Genomic DNA, 26,927 nt, shown 5'->3' with positions numbered 1-26,927 from the left:
AGACATTAGACAGAGGAAGATTGGAAAAAAGTGATATGAACAGATGTAATCCAAGTTTGAGGTGTTTGGATCACACAGAAGAACATTTGTGAGACGCAGAACTGAAAAGATGCTGGAAGAGTGCCATCTGTCAAGCATGGTGGAGGTAATGTGATGGTCTGGGGTTGCTTTGGTGCTGGTAAAGTGGGAGATTTGTACAAGGTAAAAGGGATTTTGAATAAGTAAGGCTATCACTCCATTTTGCAACGCCATGCCATACCCTGTGGACAGCGCTTGATTGGAGCCAATTTAATTCTACTACAGAACAATGAACCCAAAGCACACCTCCAAATTATGCAAGAACTATTTAGGGAAGAAGCAGGCAGCTGGTATTCTATCTGTTATGGAGTGGCCAGCAGTCACCAGATCTCAACCCCATTGAGCTGTTGTCGGAGCAGCTTGACTGTATGGTATGCAAAAAGTGCCCATCAAGCCAAACCAACTTGTGGGAGGGGTTTCTGGAAGCATATGGTGAAATTTCTCCAGATTACCTGAGCAAATTAACTGCTAGAATGCCAAAGGTCTGCAATGCTGGAATTGCTGCAAAGGGAGCATACTTTGAAAAAAGCAAAGTTTGAAGGAGAAAATTATTATTTCAAATAAAAATCTTTTTTTCGAACCTTGTCAATGTCTGGATGAGATTTTAAATTCATTTGGCAGCTCATTTGATTAATAAAAGTATGAGGTTTCATGGAAAACACAAAATTGTCTGGGTGACCCCAAACTTTTGAACGGTAGTGTAGGTCCAAGCACACAATACTAAGAACACAACAGTATTGTGAATGGCTGTTTAGTTGTCTGATAGACTGCTCAGCTATTTGAAAGTACATAGAATGTAAAGGAAATGTAAAATGTATATGTGTATTGTACGTTTTACTATTTACATATTCTAATCTGTAAAGGTTGTGCAAGTTTTGGTCCTCATTGGTACTCATCGTCACAGTCATGCCCTGTAACCCCATTGGAAGTCTTACCAGTTTTGCCCGAAGAAATAAGTGATACTGATACCAATGTAATCATTTGTGGAGTGATCCTCATGTGGTGCTGGCTGATGTAAAATGTTTGGCATGAAGTTTGGCCATCATAGGAGCATCTGTGACTTGTAGGTCAAAGTGAGCTTGTTCATCAGGTGAGCGTTATTTGGTGGGATGAACAATTTCTCCATTGTACATGACGTGGTGGTCTGGAGGCAGATGTGTCACAATCGACAAGCTCTTGGGAGACTCAATAGGAAAAAGTTTTCATCTTGACCTTTGAGAGCAAGGCCTAAAAAGTGTGTAGTAAAGAGCAGACCAGTCGACTATGACCTGTGGAGAAACTTTAAATAATAGAATTAACACATCTCCAATTAAGTAACAGAAGTTGATATTTTGCTCAGAAATGGTAACCCCTTCACGACACATGATGTACATGAACATCATATATATACTGTGGTTTGTGGGAACGTAGCTCTCGCAGGGCTGTGTATATGCGGAGCATTTCATAAAAGTGGTTACATTATTATGGACATTGACTATATGGAAAGGATTTTGCAAGCTTAACCCATCCTTTGTAACTGTTCTCATTCTTTTCCATGACAAGCTAATGCCTCATTGTCAGGAACCCACCTACTGCATTGAATGCCAAGGCAAAGACGCTACCACATTCTCAGAACAGCATGTACAGGAATATGTTCCTTAAGATTTACGCTGTCCAATAGCTATAAAAGATTTTTCTCTCTCAGGGGAGTAATATGGCAACAAACACCCTAAACACTAGAGGTACATTTTGTGTCCCATGTCACAGCATGTACTGTAATAAGTTTATTCTCTCTGATGTGTCACATAGTGAAGAGAGCTGAAATCAATAAAGTGAAAAGACAATTTTAACTAACTACACATCATTGCTTTCATGCTGGCTTGCCAGGATGTTGAAACTGATAGGAAGCCCAATTTGCCTTTGGAAAAGTGAATACACTTACTAGAATAACTTGCAAGAGAATACTTGATGTTCAGAGATGAAAATGAATTGCACATTATTATGCTTTATTTGCTGCAGGGCAGCATCAACTATAAAATATTCCAATGGATTTTATGCCTTTTTTATATGTGCCCCCGTAAAACCTTAGAGGTGCAAAATACGTTTTTTTTATTTACTTTTTTTTTTCATTATTGATTTTTCTTTTTATTTTACTAGAATTAAAAAAAGGAAAGTAAACCAAAGAATTTATTATGTAATACAAAATTGCTGATGCTGTGCTAAAACTCTATGAGGAATTTTACAGCAGTTCTATCAGAGCACTAGATTACAATATTATTTTCGCCACAAGAAAAAGCTATTGCCAGCCAAAGTTTCACACTTTTTTTTTTATGCTACCTTCAACATCGGCAACTGCAATCAAAATCCTTCACAATGCTCTCAAGGGATTAAGTCTAATGCTTCTTTTCGGAATTGCTTTAATTCAGACACATTTTAGAGGGATTGTGAGCAGAAACTGAGTGCCTAAGGTCTTGACACTGCGTCTCAAAGTAAGGTTCAATCCAGATTATGAATAGTTTTAAGTCATTCAGGGATGGACTTCATCTTGCTCTTTGGATTGTTGTCAAATGTCCCTTGAGCTGGAGATCATTGTTTGACATTCTTCTTTATATAAAAGATAAAAAAGAAAGCTGCTTGTTGGTAATCCCAACAGTGGAAATCAGGGCACATGTCCTGGCACTCTCCCAGCTATAACTGTAGCAGGGGCCAAATGAACATTCTACTTATACTGACTTAATGTGTCCAATGATTATTCGGATCTCTTGCATAGCGCAAGGTATGCTTATGGAGGGCGTATTATGCTATTGTCACAGTGTTCAGATTCGTCATGTTGGCACTTACTATATCAGTTGGATTCAGCTTCTCGCCCAGGTAGAATATGTGATTTACAACATACTTATTTAAAGGGAATCTGTCACCCCTTTTTTGAGATATCATATAATGATATTCAATTGTGTGTCACATAAGGATTCTCTTAGTACTTTTGCTTCCCCCTGACCCCGCACCTTTCATGTATAAATACCTTTTTTATATCGGTTCAGATGTATGTAAACTGCCGCTGTCCGGTCCGATGGGCGGGGCTTATTCAACTGTTCCCCCCTCCCTGTCTTGCTCTACACAAGAAGAAATGCGTAGAGCAAGACAGGGGGGGGAGCAGTTGAATAAGCCCCGCCCATCGGACCGGACAGCGGCAGTTTACATACATCTGAACCGATATAAAAAAGGTATTTATGCATAAAAGGTGCGGGGTCAGGGGGAAGCAAAAGTACTAAGAGAATCCTTATATGACACACAATTGAATATCATTATATGATATCTCAAAAAAGGGGTGACAGATTCCTTTTAACTTGTATTTTCATCTAAAACACTTATGACATATAGATATGCCAGTATTTCCTACAGTAGTTAGAGAAAAACTTGTCACTCAAGGGCATGCAGTAGAATAGTTTAAAATTAGCAATTCAATTATAAAAATACATGACGTTTTGGCTCTAAGTTCTGGACCTTCATCAGAATGTAACAAATTGCCATGGATGAAGCGGTTCAGGAAGAGAAGCATAACGGTAACGCAAACGTAGTCGCAGGTGTAGAGGCGCCTCTGTACATGCAACTATGGTCACGTTATCTTTGAGATCCTCTTCAACAGCAGATCCGTCCATGGCAATTCGTTACATTCTGATGAAGGTCCAGAACTTAGGACTGAAACATCATGTATTTTGTAAGTGGATCCCTACTCGGGCACCGCTACCTTGACAGAGTGACGTATAGTACCATATATTACAACCAACCAAGCATTTTGATAATGGTGGTTCTCCAACTGGTGAGACTCCATCCTGCAGTACTACGGTATGTTGTTAATATTTCAAAAATTCTTCAGACGGAAAAACCTTTTCAGAAAAGTTTTTATTGCACTGAAAGAAAGAACAGTTTCTATAAGTCAGGACTCTATTAATACTTTTCATTCTGCTTTGATATCGCTAGCTTTATTTTGTTTTAAATTTATTTAAAACATACATTATTATCTAAGATGGGTTTTGGACCTCAACTCTCATGATTTGTAACTGATTGGCAGATGGAGCTAACATTCTAAATAGAAATGCATCCATTAAGAGACAAACATTTTTAGTACAAACAGATATGTCTGCTAAAAATTTTTTTTACAAAATTACAAAAAAAAGATGTTTTTACACCTTATACTGGTTTTTGAATAAATTTAGATTATTTAATCGGCACAAAAGTATGCTGCATTGAGTATGTAGCACTATAAAAATAAAAAGTAATCCAGGGTCTAAACAAGAGATTTTTCAGCAACAAAGCAGGGTCAGGTTTGCTGTAATAAATTCTCATAAAAGCAAACAAGAAATGGCAGAAAATATAGAGTGGATTAAAATAGAGCTGCTTGAGATTTCATTGACCACCAAACTCACCTACTAATTTGCAGCGGGTTGGCCCCTGTAATCAGCTCTTAAGAAAGTCCTTGACTGAACCAATGCTGTTGATAATTTAGGCAAGGCGCCGCACATGCCACCCAGTATCAGAGGAGCCACCACCTGAAGTGTAGTGACCTTCCGATAATGATGACTGTCATGAGAGCAGGAAGTAAATATTTTACACTGTAATGCTTAAGGAGCAATTGATAACTTTCCCCACGAAAACTTTATCTTTACAATCAAAGTGTCCTTCATTATTTATTATGCTTTTTATATTGCACCATCATATTCCACAGACACCATCATCACTGTCCTCAGTGGGGTTAATAGTCTAACTTCCCAATTATTATGACTTTGGAATGTGAGAGGAAACTAGAGAACCCGGAGGTAACCCACACAAACATACTAACTTCATGCAGATATTGTCCTTAGTGAGATTTGAAACCAAGAAGCCAGCACTGCAAACTAGTACTAACCATGAATAATTACCCACTTAAACAGAGTCTCTTACAGTATAACTATAATTACATGCTAGCAAAAATCTATCAAAGCACAAGAAAAATTTCCTAAAATGTTTTACTAACTCAAAACAGCACCTAACAAAATAAACTATTATCAAGAATGCGCACCAGATCAAATGATTATGAAACAATGTTTCACTTTGTAAAATCGCAGTTTAGTATCAGGGATGTGGAGTTGCAGTCGGTGTCCATTTTGACGGAGTCAGACTCGATATAAAATGGACCGACTCCAACTCCCAAAATATATAATAAATTGGGTACAGTAGCTCAGTGCAGTATGTGCTGCTAATGTTTTCATAAGAATTTGGTAAAGTTATGAAATAGCCCATAAATGTCTGTTCTTTTCCTGATCTAAGAATCTCAGCTTTTAGTTACGATGAATCTGTGCTGCACTTTATGTACATGCTCAGTAGTGAGGCCGGGCTGTGGAGTCATAGTGGAGATGAATCTGTGCTGCACTTTATGTACATGCTCAGTAGTGAGGCAGTGCTGCGGAGTCATAGTGGAGATGAAACTGTGCTGCACTTTATGTACATGCTCAGTAGTGAGGCAGGGCTGTGGAGTCATAGTGGAGATGAATCTGTGCTGCACTTTATGTACATGCTCAGTAGTGAGGCAGGGCTGTGGAGTCGTAGTGGAGATGAATCTTTGCTGCACTTTATGTACATGCTCAGTAGTGAGGCATGGCTGTGGAGTCATAGTGGAGATGAATCTGTGCTGCACTTTATGTACATGCTCAGTAGTGAGGCAGTGCTGTGGAGTCATAGTGTAGATGAATCTGTGCTGCACTTTATGTACATGCTCAGTAGTGAGGCAGGGCTGTGGAGTCATAGTGGAGATTACTCTGTGCTGCACTTTATGTACATGCTCAATAGTGAGGTAGTGCTGTGGAGTCATAGCTGAGATGAATCTGTGCTGCACTTTAGGTACATGCTCAATAATGAGGCAGTGCTGTGGAGTCATAGTTGAGATGAATCTGTGCTGCACTTTATGCACATGCTCAGTAATGAGGCAGGGCTGTGGAGTCGTAGATGAGATTAACCTGTGCTGCACTTTATGTACATGCTCAGTAGTGAGATTGTGCTGTGGAGTCATAGATGAGCTGAATCTGTGCTGCACTTTATGTACATGCTTAGTAGTGAGGCAGGGATGTGGAGTCATAGTGGAGATGAATCTGTGCTGCACTTTATGTACATGCTCAGTAGTGAGGCAGGGCTGTGGAGATGTAGATAAGATGAATCTGTGCTGCACTTTATGTACATGCTCAGTAGTGAGGCAGGGCTGTGGAGTCATAGTGGAGATGAATCTGTGCTGCACTTTATGTACATACTCAGTAGAGAGGCAGGGCTGTGGAGTCGTAGATGAGATGAATCTGTGCTGCACTTTATGTACATGCTCAGTAGTGAGGCAGGGCTGTGGAGTCGCAGCTGAGATGAATCTGTGCTGCACTTTATGTACATGCTCAGTAGTGAGGTAGTGCTGTGGAGTTGTAGCTGAGATGAATCTGTGCTGCACTTTATGTACATGCTCAGTAGTGAGGCAGTGCTGTGGAGTCATAGTGGAGATGAAACTGTGCTGCACTTTATGTACATGCTCAGTACTGAGGCAGGGCTGTGGAGTCATAGTGGAGATGAATCTATGCTGCACTTTATGTACATGCTCAGTAGTGAGGCAGGGTTGTGGAGTCATAGTGGAGATGAATCTATGCTGCGCTTTATGTACATGCTCAGTAGTGTGGCATGGCTGTGGAGTCATAGTGGAGATGAATCTATGCTGCACTTTATGTACATGCTCAGTATTGAGGCAGTACTGTGGAGTCGCAGCTGAGGTGAATCTGTGCTGCACTTTATGTACATGCTCAGTAGTGAGGCAGGGCTGTAGAGTCGTAGCTGAGATGAATCTGTGCTGCACTTTATGTACATGCTCAGTAGAGAGGCAGGGCTGTGGAGTCGTAGCTGAGATGAATCTGTGCTCAGTAGTGAGGCAGGGCTGTGGAGTCATAGTGGAGATGAATCTGTGCTGCACTTTATGTACATGCTCAGTAGTAAGGCAGGGTTGTGGAGTCATAGTGGAGATGAATGTGTGCTGCACTTTATGTACATGCTCAGTAGTGAGGCAGGGCTGTGGAGTCATAGTGGAGATGAATCGATGCTGCACTTTATGTACATGCTCAGTAGTGAGGCAGTGCTGTGGAGTCTTAGTGGAGATGAATCTGTGCTGCACTTTATGTACATGCTCAGTAGTGAGGCATGGCTGTGGAGTCATAGTGGAGATGAATATGTGCTGCACTTTATGTACATGCTCAGTAGTGAGGCAGGGTTGTGGAGTCATAGTGGAGATGAATATGTGCTGAACTTTATGTACATGCTCAGTAGTGAGGCAGTGCTGTGGAGTCATAGTGGAGATGAATCTGTGCTGCACTTTATGTACATGCTCAGTAGTGAGGCAGTGCTGTGGAGTCATAGTGGAGATGAATCTATGATGAGCTTTATGTACATGCTCAGTAGTGAGGCAGGGCTGTGGAGTCATAGTGGAGATGAATCTATGCTGCACTTTATGTACATGCTCAGTAGTGAGGCAGGGCTGTAGAGTCGTAGCTGAGATGAATCTGTGCTGCACTTTATGTACATGCTCAGTAGTGAGGCAGGGCTGTGGAGTCATAGTGGAGATGAATCTATGCTGCACTTTATGTACATGCTCAGTAGTGAGGCAGTGCTGTGGAGTCATTGTGGAGATGAATCTGTGCTGCACTTTATGTACATGCTCAGTAGTGAGGCAGTACTGTGGAGTCGCAGCTGAAGTGAATCTGTGCTGCACTTTATGTACATGCTCAGTAGTGAGGCAGGGCTGTGGAGTCGTAGTGGAGATGAATCTGTACTGCACGTTATGTACATTCTCATTAGTGAGGCCGGGCTGTGGAGTTGTAGTGGAGATGAATCTGTGTTGCACTTTATGTACATGCTCAGTAGTGAGGCAGGGCTGCGGAGTCATAGTGGAGATGAATCTATGCTGCACTTTATGTACATGCTCAGTAGTGAGGCAGTGCTGTGGAGTCATAGTGGAAATGAATCTGTGCTGCACTTTATGTACATGCTCAGTAGTGAGGCCGGGCTGTGGAGTCGTAGTGGAGATGAATCTGTACTGCACGTTATGTACATGCTCATTAGTGAGGCCGGGCTGTGGAGTTGTAGTGGAGATGAATCTGTGTTGCACTTTATGTACATGCTCAGTAGTGAGGCAGGGCTGTAGAGTCGTAGCTGAGATGAATCTGTGCTGCACTTTATGTACATGCTCAGTAGTGAGGCAGGGCTGTAGAGTCGTAGCTGAGATGAATCTGTGCTGCACTTTATGTACATGCTCAGTAGAGAGGCAGGGCTGTGGAATCATAGTGGAGATGAATCTGTGCTGCACTTTATGTACATGCTCAGTAGTGAGGCAGGGCTGTGGAGTTATAGTGGAGATGAATCTATGCTGCACTTTATGTACATGCTCAGTAGTGAGGCATGGCTGTGGAGTCATAGTGGAGATGAATTTATGCTGCACTTTATGTACATGCTCAGTACTGAGGCAGTGCTGTGGAGTCATAGTGGAGATGAATCTGTGCTGCACTTTATGTACATGCTCAGTAGTGAGGCAGGGCTGTGGAGTCATAGTGGAGATGAATCTGTGCTGCACTTTATGTACATGCTCAGTAGTGAGGCAGTACTGTGGAGTCGCAGCTGAAGTGAATCTGTGCTGTACTTTATGTACATGCTGAGTAGTGAGGCCGGGCTGTGGAGTCATAGTGGAGATGAATCTGTACTGCACGTTATGTACATGCTCAGTAGTGAGGCCGGGCTGTGGAGTCATAGTGGAGATGAATCTGTACTGCACGTTATGTACATGCTCATTAGTGAGGCCGGGCTGTGGAGTTGTAGTGGAGTTGAATCTGTGTTGCACTTTATATACATGCTCAGTAGTGAGGCAGGGCTGCGGAGTCATAGTGGAGATGAATCTATGCTGCACTTTATGTACATGCTCAGTAGTGAGGCAGGGCTGTGGAGTCATAGTGGAGATGAATCTGTGCTGTACTTTATGTACATGCTGAGTAGTAAGGCAGGGCTGTGGAGTCATAGTGGAGATGAATGGCTGGTTCATACAATCAGGGCAACTGTTACCACCCACCTTTCGTGTCTACCTCTTTCCTCATAGACTGTAAGCTTGCGAGCAGGGCCCTCATTCCTCTTGGTATTTGTTATAATCTACTGTATGTGATTATTGTTATGCTGTAATGTCTATTGTCTGTACAAATCCCCTCTGAAATGTAAAGTGCTGCGGAATATGTCGGCGCCATAAAAATAAAATTTATTATTATTATTATTAATCTATGCTGCACTTTATGTACATGCTCATTAGTGAGGTAGTGCTGTGGAGTCATAGTGGAGATGAATCTGTGCTGCACTTTATGTACATGCTCAGTAGTGAGGCAGGGCTGTGGAGTCATAGTGGAGATGAATCTGTGCTGCACTTTATCTACATGCTCAGTAGTGAGGCAGGGCTGTGGAGTCACAGCTGAGGTGAATCTGTGCTGCACATTATGTACATGCTCAGTAGTGAGGCCGGGCTGTGGAGATGTAGTGGAGATGAATCTGTGCTGCACTTTATGTACATGCTCAGTAGTGAGGCCGGGCTGTGGAGTTGTAGTGGAGATGAATCTGTGCTGCACTTTATGTACATGCTCAGTAGTGAGGCCGGGCTGTGGAGATGTAGTGGAGATGAATCTGTGCTGCACTTTATGTACATTCTCAGTAGTGAGGCCGGGCTGTGGAGTCATAGTGGAGATGAATCTGTGCTGCACTTTATGTACATGCTCAGTAGTGAGGAAGGACTGTGAAGTCGGAGTCATAAAGTCGGATTCGGAGTAGGGGAAATTGAGGAGTCGTAGACAGAGCTTTGGGTGACCGACTACACAGCCCTTTTTGGACACAAGTACTTTCTGCAAAAAAAAAAAAATATATATATATATCAAGATCCTTACTGTAAAAAATAAATCCTATCATTTTTATGACTGTCACATCTCACGACCAAACTGAAGTCCTAAATATTTTAGATAAACAAATATCAAAATTCAGTTAGAATAAATTTAAAATCTAAAAACAGTCATAAGGGAAGCGATCACACTGCGAAAGGCCTGATTAACTAACATTTAAATAATGTATTTTCTAAGATGTCAACCTCCTTATAGACAAACAGCAGGGACAGAATACATTTGAATGAAGTTGAATATAGATGAAAAAGACAAGATACATCCCGGTTATGCAAACCTTCGATATATGCTAGCTGCATGCTTGATGCGTTTCCAGCAAATGGTAAGACTTCTATAGAATATGTATTAATAACTACACTACTAAATAACATATTAATATATACCAATGTTATCACTATTTAGGATGTGAGATGAATGCCTGAATAGATAGCGACTGCCCTTTTGAAGATTTTATCAAAGTGGCACTAAATAATTTAACGCTACAATGAAGATCAGCAGAATTTGATGTAAAGTTATGAAGTTCTCTAGCTTGAAAATCAAATACACTGACAACACGGGGTGACCCAACATGACTGTCTCAGGAGTGCATTATCAGGAGGGGGGAAATGTTCAATAACAAAAACATGAAATCTGAAAGATTTGAAAATTTGATTCCTAATATTCGCTCCTCGAGACTTTGGCAAATGATGATAATGTCCTAGATAACCAGTGACTCAGGAGACTTTTTTTCTCTTTAAGGAGACCACCGAGCTACTGTAAGTAGACTAATATATCATGTAGCGCTCGCTTGGGGAAAAAAGTATGCAAATCAATCATCTTTTCAATATGGAAAAGACTCTAACTTGATTAACTAAGTTAACACTTGTTAGAAGTCTACCTATCATTACAAAATCAAGTATATATTTTATACTCCTTTACACATCCTGAAGAATGGTGGGGAACGGGATCCTGAAACCTCACTGATTGCTCAAAAAGTTAAGATTCTAGCATCTGGTGTAAGAATGTAATTGCTTTATTCTTAGTTAAAAACACAAGTATGAGTCGGACACCAATAATTATAGCTAATCAGTTATGATTAGGGGTGGACACACCCAAACGCTTAGACTCTGCTAATGATCTCGGCACATGGCTACATTTATTTTTAAAAGAAATATGTCAGCAGATTTTGTTATGTAATCCGAGAGCAGCACGGTATAGAGGCTGAAAGTGAATGGGTCACTTACTAAGTTTATGAGTGATTGGTGGGTGTCTTCAGACCTGAAAGCCCTTTGATCTGCAGAACGTGTAAGAGGGTAGAACAGACCCATCATGCTCCAAATGCTGTAGGCATCTAATTATTGTGCTTTGCAATCTCTGGAAAGAGACACTAACTGCATGAAATCCTGAATAAACCAAAAAGGAGTTACACTGCTGACAATTAATTGCCTAAAGATACAACTGAACTGCTAGTGATATGTGGTGATATACAGTGGAAACCAGAAGTTTACATACACTATATAAAAAGACACATATACATGTTTTTCTCAACATCTGACATGCATATCAGAATAAACCTTTAGGATTACCATAATTGTTAATATTTGCCAAATGCCAGAATAATGAGACAGAATGTTTTGAGGCATTTTTATTACTTACTGCAAAGTCAAAAGTTTACCTACAGTACACTACGATTACTATGCATTTAACAATTCTGGACTGCCCATATGATGATGTCATGCGTTTGGAAGCTTCTGAGTTTTTTCGGCAACATCTGAGTTAATTAGAGACACACCTGTGGATGTATTTAATGCACACCTGAAACACACTGCTTCTTTGTGTGGCATCATGGGAAAGTCTAAAGATTAGTCAGCCAAGATATCAAAAAGAGAATTGTAGACTTGCACAAGTCTGGCTTATCTTTGGGTACAATTTTAAGATACCTGAGGGTGCCTCATTCATCTGTACAAACAATTCTATGCAAGTACAACCAAGATATGAATGTTCAGTCATCATACTGCTCAGGAAGGAGACGGGTTCTGTGTCCCAGAGATGAATGTGCTTTCATCTGACATGTGCATATCAATCCAAGGACAAAAGCAAAAGACTTTGTGAGGATGATGGCGGAAGCTGGTATGATTGTGTCAATATTCACAGTGAAACGAGCCCTGTATCATCATGGGCTGATAGGCCATTCTGCAAGGAAGAAGCCATTACTCGAAAATAAACATAAAAAAGCCAGATTAATGTTTGCAAATACACATAGGAACAAAGACTTTAATTTTTGGAGACATGGCCTGTGGTCTGATTAAACTAAAATTTAACTCTTTGGGCATAATGACCATCGGTACGTTTGGAGAAAAAAGGGAGAAGGTTCGAAGCCTAAGAACACCATCCCCACTGTGAAACATGGGGGTGGCAGCATCATGTTGTGGGGATGTTTTTCTGCAGGAGGGACTGGTGCATTTCACAAAATAGATGACATCATGAGAAAAGAAGATTATGTGGCAATACTGAAGCAACACATCAAGACATTAGCCAGGAAGTTAAAGCTTGGGCAGAAATGAGTCTTTCAAATGGACAATGAACCGAAGCATACTGCCAAAATGGTAACAAAGTGGCTAAAGGATAACAAAGTCGACGTTTTGGAGTGGCCATCACAAAGCCCTGATCTCAATCCTATTGAAAATTTATGGGCAAAGCTGAAAAGGCAGGTGCGAGCAAGGCGACCTACAAACCTGTATCAGTTACACCAGTTTTGTCAGGAGGAATGGGCCAAAATTCCTACCAATTATTGTGAGAAGCTTGTAGAAGGATATCCCAAACATTTGATCCAAGTCATTCAGTTTAAGGGCAATGGTACCAAATACTAATGAAATATATGTAAACATTTGACTTTGCAGTAAGTATTAAAAATGCCTTAAATTATTCTCTCTCTCTTTATTCTGACATTTGGCAAATATTAATAATTATGGTAATCCTAACTGACCTAAAACGGAAATGGTTTATTCTGATTTCATGTCAGATAATGAGAAATTTCTGGTTTCAACTGTACTTTCCATCTTCCAATTTTTCAATTGTTACAACACTTAGATCCACAAGTAGAATATAGGCTCGGGTTACACAGTAGCATGGCACCTTGTTACTTCTCTGCAGGCAAATGTGATTATACTTTAGCTTATGCATTTGATTCATTCATATATTTATATTTCAATAAAACTTAAATGGTTGTCAGGTCATGGCGTATCGATGACCTGATGTAAACACTTTAACTGAAATTGGACTGTTTAACTCCATTCATTCAAAGGAATAGGAGCTGCTCTGCAGTACCTAGTAGAGGTCACTACTTATTGGATGGAGCTGAGCAGTATAGCACCGTTAAAGCGCTTAAATTTGTAAGCTGCCATAGAGCTAATTGATGGGGGTCCTAGGTGGTCGACACCCAAGGATCTTATATTGATGAGCCTATCTTAGTGGCTATGTCGCCAATATGCAATCAACGGAAAACAGCTTTAAGCTTTATCTAAGTATCAGAAAAAACTTGAAAATCTTGAAGTGACAAATTCTAATTAAATGAACATGAATTGTTCTGTTTGCATCTAACATATGTTATATAAACATTACATTGTGGCCGATTCAATAATTAGAATGATTACGTGACTCTCAGATCAAAAATGTATTTTATCTTGGTCTAGATATACCTTCTGACATAGTTGCCTATTCCATGCATACGCTCAGCTGACAGATCATACATATGAGCAATAAACATACACCATATCTTTCTATATAAAGCATTTTTACACCAAACCTTCTTTCATCTATCTAATCTGCTGCGCCAGTGGACCTCATATACATGTTCCATTGAGTTCTAGAGACAAGGGAATGAAGACAACTTCAGTCTGAATTAAATTTCTAATTAACAATTGCTGAGCCAGAAATCTTAACTTTAAAGATATATTTGTAAGGCCACAACTCCCCATTTACCTCATTAGGTCCTATCCTGGTGGCATAGATGTTATAAATGTAAGGGATGACACTGTTGCCCTTTCTGTTCCACCTCAGCAACCTTGCGTGGAGTACATAATGCCGATCTAAAGTAGCACCTGATCAACATTCGGGGTTACAATGCAGTGATAAGTTATTGGAGAGCGTGCTCGCCACTGCTCGATACTCTATCAAGCATCGGGGTGCCAGATCGGGAATCAAGTAATGCCAAGTATCTCGTGTTGCTCGAGTGCTCGGGTCCTCGTAAGAAGCTCAACTGAATCATCTGAGTTGCGCGCCACACTAAAGCTGGGTATTCCACTGCTGGTAGCGTAGGGTCTCCTCAGTCAACCGGACTCTTTGTGAACTGTAGAACTCAGAGGATAGAGAGGGAGAGCATCCTCCAGAAAAATACTTGAGTTTCACCTTCACTTCCATTATGCTCAATTCAAGTACTGAGCAGTTGAGCATTTCAGTGCTCAATCACTGGTAGCGATGGTTAATGTCTTCATAACCATATTCTTCAATCGTTACTGTTTTGTGGCCACTATTTTCTCACATTTTTTTTTCTGTTTTTCTTACCCTTTTCTATTTCTGTTACTCTTTTATGTCCCTGCCTGTTCACAGAGATTCACTTATATTTCTTTACATATAGTAGAGATCGAAAGAATAATACAGCAAATAAAACAAAAGTAGAAAAATGACTCCTTTGATTGCCATCTTTAGGTTAGGTAATAGCTGCCCTTTGTCACATGCAGAGGAGTCTTGTCGCAACTTTGCCTCCAATGGAAATAGCCGTCCTGTTGACCCAGTGAGAGGAATAACCATAATTGTGAATTGCAGCAAACAGTTATGCCACAAGGTGGTCGCTGCACTTCAATAATAATGCGGGAACAGCGGCTACAATCATGTCGAAGAGATGAAGACGTGGTGTACGTAGAGGAAATTACACACTGGTGTGTATAGTCACCTGAATAGCATTAAGCAAACAAATCCTTCTACACGCATGCAAAAACATGCATAATTGGATATTCTCTTTAAGTACTTTGTATAATATATTACTTTTCACAAGTAGCGAATACACAACTCATCGGAACATTCCCCATCAACCTTCCTCGTCTGTTGCCTTAGAAACACGCTACAAATTTATGTCAATTTTACCGCATTCCAGTTAAATAAAAGTCACTATTCTTTCTATCTTTTCTGTAACACTTTGGAATACTATAATCATGTTACAAAGTATGGGAAATATGTAAATAAAGCTTTCATGGTGTGATAAGTGCCGCGTTGATGTGGGCTTCAGAAATCTCTTGATATAGTTGTTGATTAAAATAATTCATTTGCCATTTGAGTTCAGACAAATGCAGGATGGAAGAAACAAGGAAGCAGACGGTGAATTTGCTTTGTAAAACAACTGCATTTCTGCTGGAGATGATTAAAATGAAACTGATTATATAAACTTTTTTCATAAACTACTGACTCAAGTATTTGCATAAATCATAAGTTATTTGTCCTGGGATGCACAAAAAATGTTTTGTCTGGTCCACTGAAATGGAAATCTTCACGTAGCTATCCAGTCTTAATGTGGAAAGGGCAATTACAAGGTCTCAAAACGTGAGTCATGTCATTTGGGTCTTCCTATCTTAGGGTATAGACACACGTTGAGTATTAGCAGTATCACACTGCTGCAATGCAGGTAGGAGCTAGCTCCGCTAGGTGGCGATAGGGTGGAGAGAGGTCACGCACACAGAAGAAGCAGACCTGCCATGCAGCAGCGAAGCTACCACCAGGTGGCAGCAGAGAAGCCAAACAAGCCGGGTCAAATCTTAGACTGAAGCGCAGTACCAAAGGAATAAGCAAACTCAGAGTGAGAGACAAGCCAGGGGGTCAGTAACGGTCAGGAGCGGATATGCCAGAGACAAGAGACAAAAGCAGGTCAGGGTCCAAGCTGAGTTCAAGTACCAAGAAGTCCAGACACAAAGGGAACACACAGGGTCGGGACAGGGAGCAGGGAATAACACAGACACGGGTCGAGTCAGGAATAACAGCAGCACAAATCAGGGAGTAACAGAGTCAGCTACTCATGCCATAGGCAGAACTATAACTGACTGGCAGGAAGCAGTGGCGATAAATAGCCAACCTGAATCCAGACTGAAGCTCGGAAAGGTTAACTCTTGACATGACCAGACCAGAAAAAAAGGGAAAACAGGACTCAAAACCACCCGGTCTGGATCATGACAAGCAGCAGGTTTTTCTGCACTAAAAACCAGAGTGTTGACAGTAAAAACCATGTGTAAAATTTGCCCATACTTGATACATATTTACTTTGGTTTTTTATGTATTTTTACTTGCGATTTTTTTCTCCCATTCACATAAATGGGTGAAAAACACTGCAAAAACGCTGAAAAATTCACGTTACACATGTGAAAAAAATAACACTTTGAAGATTCAAATCTGCAAGGAAAAAGAAGCAGTATGTGCAAGAGATATCACATGAAAAATGCGCTAAAAATGAAGCAAAAATGCAGTGTGTAAACAAGCCCTTAATGTAGAATTCAAAAATGAAGTACACAGGTTTCAGTCACATGCCAGATCAAGGGCCTAAAAAGCCCAATAGCTTTATGCCACAAAAAAGAACAGCAGTACTAACGGTGATGTAGGACCTATGAGCCTTAAATTACATCTCTAGTAGGAGTATCATACTAATTCAAGCACAAAAGGAATATTTTGAAAAAGAGTGTAGAGTATATGATAAAGTCCAGGTTTGTATCCAACTGCAGCTCAGCCTCTTGAAATGAATGAGCATTACATTTCCCTAATTTTTTCTATGAAAATTCTAAATTTACCCACATTCTTCTGCATTTCCAACATCTAAAAATTATAAGACTTAATCCTTTTCTCCTCATCATTTCTCAAGTGCTATAAATCTCCTTATCATCAGCCTCCCTCATACACATTGCTACGCACTTCAGGCCACTTTAATTCATTGCCGCTGCCAGATTACTTTACCTTAACTGCCAATATTCCTTTTTGTAGGCAGCTAGTCTAAAATGGTCTTGTTTGCTTTGTAGAAGGCTTCTGTCTGTTTCCCTGTGTCTCTCTGTGACATAAATAGGCAAGCAATGAAATGTGCACTTTCCCATCAGCTGCTTTATATGCACTCGCATTCATAGCTAATATTTTAGTGTTTCATAAGAAATGAATTGGTATGTGACCAAGTGTTTGTGCAAGTTCATGACAGCTATGCAGGATCTGTCACTACGTTTCACAAAACAAACTACATAATATATATATATATATATATATATACACACACACATACACACACATACATAAAATCTCAGTGACCTGAAAAGGATACTGTATTCGTAGTACATTGAAATTCCTTGACAGAGTGGCTATGTAATCTGCTTTGAAAGTTTGTCAATCTATGTTCACCTTGCCCAATTGATAGCTCCTCAATGTCTCTCCTCCCTCCCACTGCTTTATTCTAGCACTGCTGAGTGCAAGCTGTAGCTGTCAGTCAGGTTGTCATGACTCTGTTGTCGGGTGTACCAGGACCAGTCTCTCCATCCCTGTCCCTAACGCTAGGGGCGCCCCTCACCCTGTTCCCCATATTACTCCTGATGGTGAAGACAACGGGGCCCACATACTGTGCCTTCGCTCCTGAATCCACCCTCAGTCTCCACCCGAGGAAGAGGAGAGTAGTAGTGTACCATAATACACCAATCAGACTAAGAAGGTGATACAAACACAGGTAATGAAAAATACCAAACATACAATGCATAGGGAAGTAGAGGATAGGGTTAAGCCAAGTAGGAGAAGAAAGGGAATTATCACACACTCAAAACCTAGCAACTCACAAATAAATCCACCAACCGCCTTCTCCAATAACCACCAACAATGACCTGAGCGGTGATACCGCTTCTGAATTGGGGTAGTGACGTCACTCCCGTACCAATGGTCGGGTCTATGAGGGGGATAGTAGAGTCCTAACCCAATGCGTTTCGGGAGCTATAACGACTTCCTTCATTTATGCCGGTGTGCCGAATGAACTTTCTTCTTCTTGTGAACGACTTCCTTCATCAGGGATATCCAGCATACCCAGCTTTCACGGCGGCGGAGCCGGGGCACCCGGCTCTCCTCACAGGGTTCGCGCACTACTTCTTTCAACAAGAATATGCACGCAACCTCTCCAATAGTGACTGCTACCCAGCTCTCCCAAACAGCCAGCTATCTACTACCAACGACTAAGGTAACAACTTATTGCTATATTGCTATATTATGTTTTTATCTACTGCTGAAAACAAGCAACTATATATTCTTATATTACTCATTAGACTAAGGTGACACCATAATTTTGCTGATTATACCAGCACATTGTTTTTGCAGTATACACTGGAGAAAAAAACAGAAATGTAGAAATTTTTGCAAATTTATTAAAAAAGATAAACTGAAATATCACATGGTAATAAGTATTCAGACCCTTTGCTCAGACACTCATATTTAAGTCACATGCTGTCCATTTCCTTGTGATCTTCCTTGAGATGGTTCTACTCCTTCATTGGAGTCCAGCTGTGTTTAATTAATTTGATAGGACTTGATTTGTAAAGGCACACACCTTTCAGAGACAGAAAGGTGGCAAGGAACAGATCTGGTCAATGTTATAAAAGAATTTCTGCAGTATTCAAGGTTCTTAAGAGCACACTGGCCTCTATAATTCTTAAATAGAAGAAGTGTGGGACCACCAGAAGTATTCCTAGACCTGGCCGTCCAGCCAAACTGAGCAATCGTGGAAGAAGAGCCTTGGTGAGAGGTAAAGAAGAACCCCAAGATCACTGTGGCTGAGCTCCACAGATGCAGTAGGGAGATGGGAGAAAGTTCCACAAAGTCAACTATCACTGCAGCCCTCCACCAGTTGGGCCTTTATGGCAGAGTGACCCAACGGAAGCGTCCCCTCAGTGCCAGACATATGAAAGCCTATACAGAGTTTGCTAAAAAACACATGAAGGACTCTCAGACTATGAGAACTAAGATTTTCTGGTCTGATGAGATGAAGATAGAACTTTTTGGTGATAATTGTAAGCGTTATGTGTGGAGAAAACCAGGCACTGACCATCACCTGCCCAACACACTCCCAACAGTAAAACATGGTGGTGGCAGCATCATTCCATGGGGGTATTTGTCAGCTGCAGCAATAGGACGACTGGTTGCAATTGAAGGAATCATGAATGCGGCCAAATACAGAGATATCCTGGATGAAAACCTCTTCCAAAGTGCTCTGCACCTCTGACTTGGCCGAAGGTTCACCTTCCAACAAGACAATGACCCTAAGCATACAGCAAAAATAAGAAAGGACTGGCTTCAGAACAACTCTGTAACCATCCTTGACTGTCCCAGCCAGAGCCCTGACCTAAACTCAATTGAGCATCTCTGGAGAGACCTGAAAATGGCTGTCCACCAACGTTCACTATCCAACCTGATGGAAATGGAGAGGATCTGCAAGGAGGAATGGCAGAGGATCGACAAATCCAGGTGTGAAAAACTTATTGCATCAGGAGCCAAGAAGACTCATGGCTGTACTAGCTCCAAAGGTTGCTTCTACTCAATACTGTCCAGAGGGTCTGAATACTTATGACCATGTGATAAATCAGTTTTCCTTTTTTAATAAATTTGCAAAAATTTCTATATTTGTTTTTTTTTTTTCAGTCAAGATGGGGTGCAGTGTACAATAATGAGAATTTTTTTCTAATATGTATTATATATGTATATGTATTATATATAAAATTTCCCAGAGGAGCATTGCAAGGCGATTAAGCCTCCTTACCTTGACAAGTCAGAGATGGAATGTCACTCTCCACAAGGAGAAACCTTACTCCTTAAAAAAATGAACTCTTTTGAATTTATCAAATGGCTGCAATGAAATAAAGAATGAAAAAATTTAAAGGGGTCTGAATACTTTCCATACTCACTGTAAATTTATATGTTATCATTAGTATCTTAATGATGATGCATAATGGTGCCATGCTGGCCTATGTCCACCTCAGTGGGATACTTTTTGTAATCCATTAATTGTAAAATGCACAGATCTAAATATTCTCCTATTAGATAATCAGTGGGATAAGTATGTGACCACCACTGTGACCAAGAACCAGAAATAGCCTGTAATGATTACTTGCCTATGTAGCTATTAAGTAAGATAAGTGAAGTGGTGACATCTAAAAAAAAAAAAAGAAAATTTTTTTTTTTTTTTTTTAATGTTTTTACATACTTAGTGTAGAATATTGAATGGAATAAGCATTCTTATTGAGGCACTGGATAACAAGTGTTATAGACTTTTTTTAGTCGCTAGTATAAAAATATTTTATGTTGTTCATGTAATTACCCTTATAGCTTACACTCGTAAAAAGTAAAAAAAAAAAAAATCTTTATTAACCCCTTACTGCCATGTGACGTACTATCCTGTCCATGTGCCCTGGGACTTAATTCCCAGGGACGGGATAGTACGTCACAGCGATCAGCGGCGCCCACGTGGTGAGTGTCGCGGCCGGGTGTCAGCTGATTATCACAGCTGACAGCTGGCATAATGTGGACCGCCCCCAACACGTTAACCCCTTGCACACAGCGATCAAACACGATCGCGGTGAACCGGGGGTTAAAGGGAAGCATCGGCAGGGAGGGGGCTCCCTCCGTGCTTCCCTGAGCCCCCCACAGCAGCGCAATGTGCAGCCTTGCTGCGGGGGTCTCCTTCCCTGCAGGTCCCCGAATCCAAGATGGCGACGGGGACCTTTGGGGGCCTGCAGGGAGCTGGCTTCCTCAGTGCCTGCAAAGCGCAGGCAAGAGGAAGTCTTCATCAATGCCTGTGACACATCGTTGATCTGTCACAGTGATCTGTGATGTGACAGATCAGCGATCTGTCACAGGACAGTGATGTCCCCCCTGGGACAACCTAATAAAGTTAAAAAAAAAAAGTGTAAAGATAATTTTTAAAAAAAATCGCTAAATAAATTAAAAAAATATATATATATACACTCACTGGCCACTTTATAAGTAAAAACATGTCCAACTGTGTGTTAAGACTTAATTTCTAATCAGCCAATCACATGGCGGCAACTCAGTGCATTTAGGCATGTAGACATGGTCAAGACAATCTCCTGCAGTTCAAACCGAGCATCAGTATGGGGAAGAAAGGTGATTTGAGTGCCTTTGAACGTGGCATGATTGTTGGTGCCAGAAGGGCTGGTCTGAGTATTTCAGAAACTGCTGATCTACTGGGATTTTCACGCACAACCATCTCTAGGGTTTACAGAGAATGGTCCGAAAAAGAAAAAAAATCCAGTGAGCGGCAGTTCTGTGGCCGGAAATGCCTTGTTGATGCCAGAGGTCAGAGGAGAATGGGCATACTGGTTCGAGCTGATAGAAAGGCAACAGTGACTCAAATTGCCACCCGTTACAACCAAGGTAGGCAGAAGAGCATCTCTGAACGCACAGTGCGTCGAACTTTGAGGCAGATGGGCTACAGCAGCAGAAGACCACACTGGGTACCACTCCTCTCAGCTAAGAACAGGCATCTGATGGCTACTTTCAGCAGGATAATGCGCCATGTCATAAAGCTCGAATCATCTCAGATTGGTTTCTTGAACATGACAATGAGTTCACTGTACTCAAATGGCCTCCTCAGTCACCAGATCTCAATCCAATAGAGCATCTTTGGGATGTGGTGGAACGGGAGATTCGCATCAGGGATGTGCAGCCGACAAATCTGCGCCAACTGTGTGATGCCATCATGTCAATATGGTCCAAAATCTCTGAGGAATGCTTCCAGCACCTTGTTGAATCTCTGCCACGAAGAATTGAGGCAGTTCTGAAGGCAAAAGGGGGTCCAACCCGTTACTAGCATGGTGTACCTAATAAAGTGGCCAGTGAGTGTATATTCCCTAACAAATTCATTTTTTGGAAATAAAAAACCAAAACAATAAAAGTACACATATTTGGTATCACCGCGTCCGTAACGACCCGCCCTATAAAACTGTCCCATTAGTTAACCCCTTTAGTGAACCCCTTAAAAAATAAAAAACTAAGCAAAAAATAATGTGTTATTATCATACCGCTGAACAAAAAATAAGACCTCACATGACTCGGTGGGTCAAAATATGGAAAAATTATAGCTCTCAATATGTGGTGATGCAAAAACAATTTTTACAATAAAAAGTGTCTTTTAGCGTGTGACAGCTGCCAAATATATAAACCGCCATAAATAGTAAATCAAACCCCCCCGTTATCACCCCCTTAGCTAGGGAAAAATAATAAAATTAAAAAAATGTATTTCTTTCCATTTTCCCATTAGGGTTAGAGTTAGGGCTAGGGTTAGGGCTAGGGCTAGGTGTATGTTGGGGTTAGGGTTGGAGTTAGAATGGGGGGGTTTCCACTGTTTGGGCACATCAGGTGCTCTCCAAACGCAACATGGCGTCTGATCTCAATTCCAGCCAATTCTGTGTAGAAAAAGTCAAATGGTGCTCCTTCCCTTCCAAGCTCTGCCATGCGCTCAAACAGTGTTTTACCCCCACATGTGGGGTATCAGCCTACTCAGGATAAATTGCAAAACAACTTTTGGGGTCCAATTTCTCCTGTTACCCTTAGGAAAATAAAAAATTGGGGGCAAAAATATCATTTTTGTGGAGAAAAAATGATTTTTTTAATTTTCACGCTTTGGCGTTATAAACTTCTGTGAAGCACTTGGGGGTTCAAAGTGCTCACCACACATCTATATAAGTTCCATGGGGGTCTAATTTCCAAAATGGGGTCACTTGTGGGGAGTTTCAATAGTTTAGGCACATCAGAGGCTCTCCAAACGCACATGACACCAGCAGACCATTCCATCAAAGTCTGCATTCCAAAACATCACTACTTCCCTTCCGAGCCATGACGTGTGCCTATACAGTAGTTTTCTCCCACATATGGGGTATCAGTGTACTCAGGACAAATTGGTCAACAACTTTTGGGGTCCATTTTCTCCTGGTACCCTTGGGAAAATAAAAAAATTGGGGACTAAATGATAATTTTTGTGGAAAAAATATGATTTTTTTATTTTCACGCCTGGGCATTATAAACTTCTGTGAAGCCCTTGGGGGTTCAAAGTACTCACCACACATCTAGATAAGTTCCTTAGGGGGTCTAGTTTCCAAAATGGTGTCATTTGTGGGGGATTCCACTGTTTAGGTACATCAGGGGCTTTCAAAACGCGACATGGTGTCCGATCTCAATTCCAGCCGAAAAAACGTCAAATGGCGCTGCTTCCCTTCCGAGCTCTGCCATGCGCCCAAATCGTCGTTTTCACCCACATATTGGGTATCAGCGTACTCGGGACAAATTGCACGATAACTTTTAGGGTCCTGTTACCCTTGGAAAAGTAAGAATTGAGGGTGAAAAGATCATCTTTGTGGAAAAAATCTGATTTTTTAATTGTACGGCTGTACGTTATAAACTTCTAGGAAGCCCTTGGGGGTTCAAAGTTCTCACCACACATCTATATAAGTTCCTTGGGGGGTATAGTTTCCAAAATGGTGTCATTTGTGGGGGCTTTCCACTGTTTTGGTACATCAGGGGCTTTCCAAACGCGACATGGTGTCCGATCTCAATTCCAGCCAAAAAAGTCAAATGGCGCTGCTTCCTTTCCGAGCTCTGCCATGCGCCCAAATAGTCGTTTACACACATATATGGGGTACCAGCGTACTCAGGACAAATTGCACAATAACTTTTAGGGTCCTGTTACCCTTTGGAAAATAAAAATTTGCGGTGAAAAGATCATTTTTGTGGAAAAAATATGATTTTTTAATTGTACCGCTGTACGTTATAAACTTCTGTGAAGCCCTTGTGGGTTCAAAGTTCTCACCACATATCTAGTTAAGTTCCTTGGGGGGTCTAGTTTACAAAATGGGGTCACTTGTTGGGGGTTTCCACTGCTTAGGTACATCAGGGGCTTTCCAAACGCGACATGGTGTCCGATCTCAATTCCAGCCAAAAAAGTCAAATGGCGCTGCTTCCCTTTCAAGCTCTGCCATGCGCCCAAATAGTCATCTACACCCACATATGGGGTATCAGCGTACTCAAAACAAATTGCACAATAACTTTTAGGGTCCTGTTACTCTTGGGAAAATAAAAATTGGGTGTGAAAAGATCATTTTTGTGAAAAAAACATGATTTTTTTAATTGTACCGCTGTACATTATAAACTTCTGTGAAGCCCTGGTGAGTTCAAAGTTCTCACCACATATCTAGATAAGTTCCTTGGGGGGTCTAGGTTCCAAAATGGGGTCACTTGTGGGGGGGTTTCCAATGTTTAGGCACTTCAGGGGCTCTCCAAACGTGACAAGGCATCCGATCTGAATTCCAGCCAATTTTGCATTGAAAAAGTCAAACAGCGCTCCTTCCCTTCTGAGCTCTGTCATGCGCCGAAACAGTGGTTCCCCCTACATATCAGGTATCAGCGTAAGATGATACCTTGATATTTGCGATCCGATGTTTTATTCCCAAGAAATCCATGTTTTTCTTATAAGCAAATGAGCTGTTAAGACCCATGATCTGGACACTGGTCTGCATGAAAGATTCTGCTTTCAGAGATTATTTTAAATGAAAGAGGGAGATACCAGTGTGAGACATGTAATGACTGACATTTTGCTTTCATAATCACATGCAGCTCTGCAGTGAGTTCAGATCTAACACAGTACAGCAGAGCTAACACAGTACAGAAGAGCTAACACAGTGCAACAGAAATGAAATTTGTCTCACTACAAACTTTTTTAGCGCACTTGTCCTCCCATAGAGCTCACAGTTCTGCTGCAGAGTTGTGCCTGAATTATAAAACAGTTCAGCAGAGTTGAACCTTGTCTTATAGTGAACACACTTGCAGTGCTGTCAGCTCTTCTGTACAGTTCATCGACCCCACACTGGCTGCCTGTGAGATGGAAGCTGAAACAGTATGAGAGGACATCTGCAGTACAAATGTGTTAGAACTTTGACTCATTGCAATATTAGCTTTGCTGTACTGTGTTAGCTCTACTGTACTGTGTTAGCTCTGCTGTACTGTGTTAGTTTTGATCTCACTGCAGAGCTGTGATTACAAGTGCAAAGTGTCAGTCATTACTTGGTTCACACTGGTTGAGCCCCTTACATTTAAAATAAGCTCTGGTGGTAGATTCTCAGGGAGATGTATGTCCGGCCCATAGATCTTATTAGCTTAGTTTACATATAAGAAAAAAAGTGAATTTTTCTGGAATAAGACATCGGATCACAGATAGTAAGGTATCATTTTATTCAGCTTTCTATGACCTACATGCCTATAAATACAGCATAGGAGGGTTGATCCTACTGACAGATTCCCTTACCTTGTATGACTTCTTTTAGGAGCCACATTTTCAGGCTATTTAATGTAATGACATGTTGTCATGGGAAGCCTAGGTAATTTTAGGCTGAAACCCCGGGGCCCCTGCGGTGTCCCTCAGACTAGGGGAGACCCTGACTGTCCCTCAACCCAGGGTTTACACCGAAGTTCTGCCTGCCTGGGCCTCCACCCTGTCCTTGTCTCCTGTCCAGCCCTAAGCTGAACCCACCACCCTCCACCCAGTGAGGAGACCAAACACCAGACCCCACAAATAAGTATGGACAGGGATAAAGGAAATGCACCACACCGCGTACACACAGGAGAATACAATAATGTGCAAGGGCAACCAAAAAATAAAACACAGGGAGGCAAAATGGCAACAACGGAATATACTACACCAGAAACCGTATGCTCCTTAGACCACCACTCCAGACCTGTATCGCTAGCACAAGGCAAGAGCTATAGTCGGCGACGCCCATAGTCACGCAGGACAATTTAAAGACAGAGGGCGTGGCTAAGCCCTCAGCCAGAATGACAACCTGGTTAACCCAATCCAAGCCGGATCAGAAGACCAAGCAGCGCCGCTGAGAACCAAGTGGTAGGATGGGGTATTACCGCTGTCTGCCGGACACCCTGGTGCGAACAGTGTCCGACATGACACATGTAAAGCCCTTCATTGTAAATTAGATGCTTAACCCCCTCCAATGACACATTTCAGATTACAGAAATTTTAATCTACACTATAGAGGTAACCTGACAGCTAATATATGCTGCCCAATCCGTGGGCAGCATATATCAGACACTGGCTACATGATCTCAATCAGGGATGTCTGACTCTAATACACTGCTGCATTTCAGAAAAAAACATGCTTTAAAGGCCACCTGGGACCAAGTAGAACTAGAGACTTGTAGGACAGGTAGGTCCCGGTGGCTTCTCCCCACCCACGGCCAATGACTAACAGATCTCTGTCTGTGTGCATGAATAGGCAGAGAGATGTCAGTGATTTACAGTGGGTAGTGTGTAGGGATAAGACACCAGGGATTGCCTATACAACTAGTGTTCAATGTGAATCGGTCCCCAGCAGCTTTTAAAGTATGATGCGCCACAGCGTTTCAGAGTCAAATATACTTGGGTGGGATGCTGCCGCCATTGCCTGATACATGCTGCCCACGGATTGGACAGCATGTATCAGCTGTCTGGTTCATGTTGTTGTTTTTTTTTATTACATTGTTAGGAAAATATTAAGATTGTTTTACTCAGAGCAGGTTGTGCCACATTTTTTTTTTTTATAACAGATGCCTGGAAGCTAGAACTATAGAAGAGTGATAAAGACTAAGTACTCGCTATCTCTTGTATATTACCCTCATCAAGTTCAGTAAAGTTTAAATGCTTGAACAAAAGTCTCCTTTACTAATCTGTGGAGCTAGTCAACCAATACAATCGGCTACCAACGGCCAGCACAGGCACAAGGCCCTCACAACACTAACACCCAGCCAGAAGCCACAATTGTCTGTAGCATGCAAAAGCCAGTGGGGACAGAAGATCGCCAACGA

General features: G+C 41.4%; 1 protein-coding gene across 3 annotated transcripts in view; it reads right to left on the bottom strand.

Annotated features, from left to right (window-relative positions):
* The window catches only part of GABRB2 (gamma-aminobutyric acid type A receptor subunit beta2), a 441,115-nt gene that overhangs the window by 339,630 nt on the left and 74,558 nt on the right, over positions 1–26,927 (bottom strand). Inside the window, exon 3 of one of the 3 annotated variants that reach the window (XM_073581013.1) lies at positions 19,822–19,908. The exons of the other annotated variants lie outside the window; for them this stretch is intronic. The gene's annotated coding sequence lies outside the window, so the exon portion shown is untranslated. The remainder of the gene's footprint in view (positions 1–19,821; positions 19,909–26,927) is intronic. 3 annotated transcript variants of the gene reach the window in all.

This window comes from Dendrobates tinctorius, unplaced genomic scaffold (assembly GCF_039654945.1).
Source record: "Dendrobates tinctorius isolate UK_male_01 unplaced genomic scaffold, ASM3965494v1 ptg000067l, whole genome shotgun sequence".
Lineage (NCBI taxonomy): Eukaryota > Metazoa > Chordata > Amphibia > Anura > Dendrobatidae > Dendrobates > Dendrobates tinctorius.
Note: the sequence above shows the minus strand (reverse complement) of the source record. Positions and strands in the feature narration are given on the sequence as shown.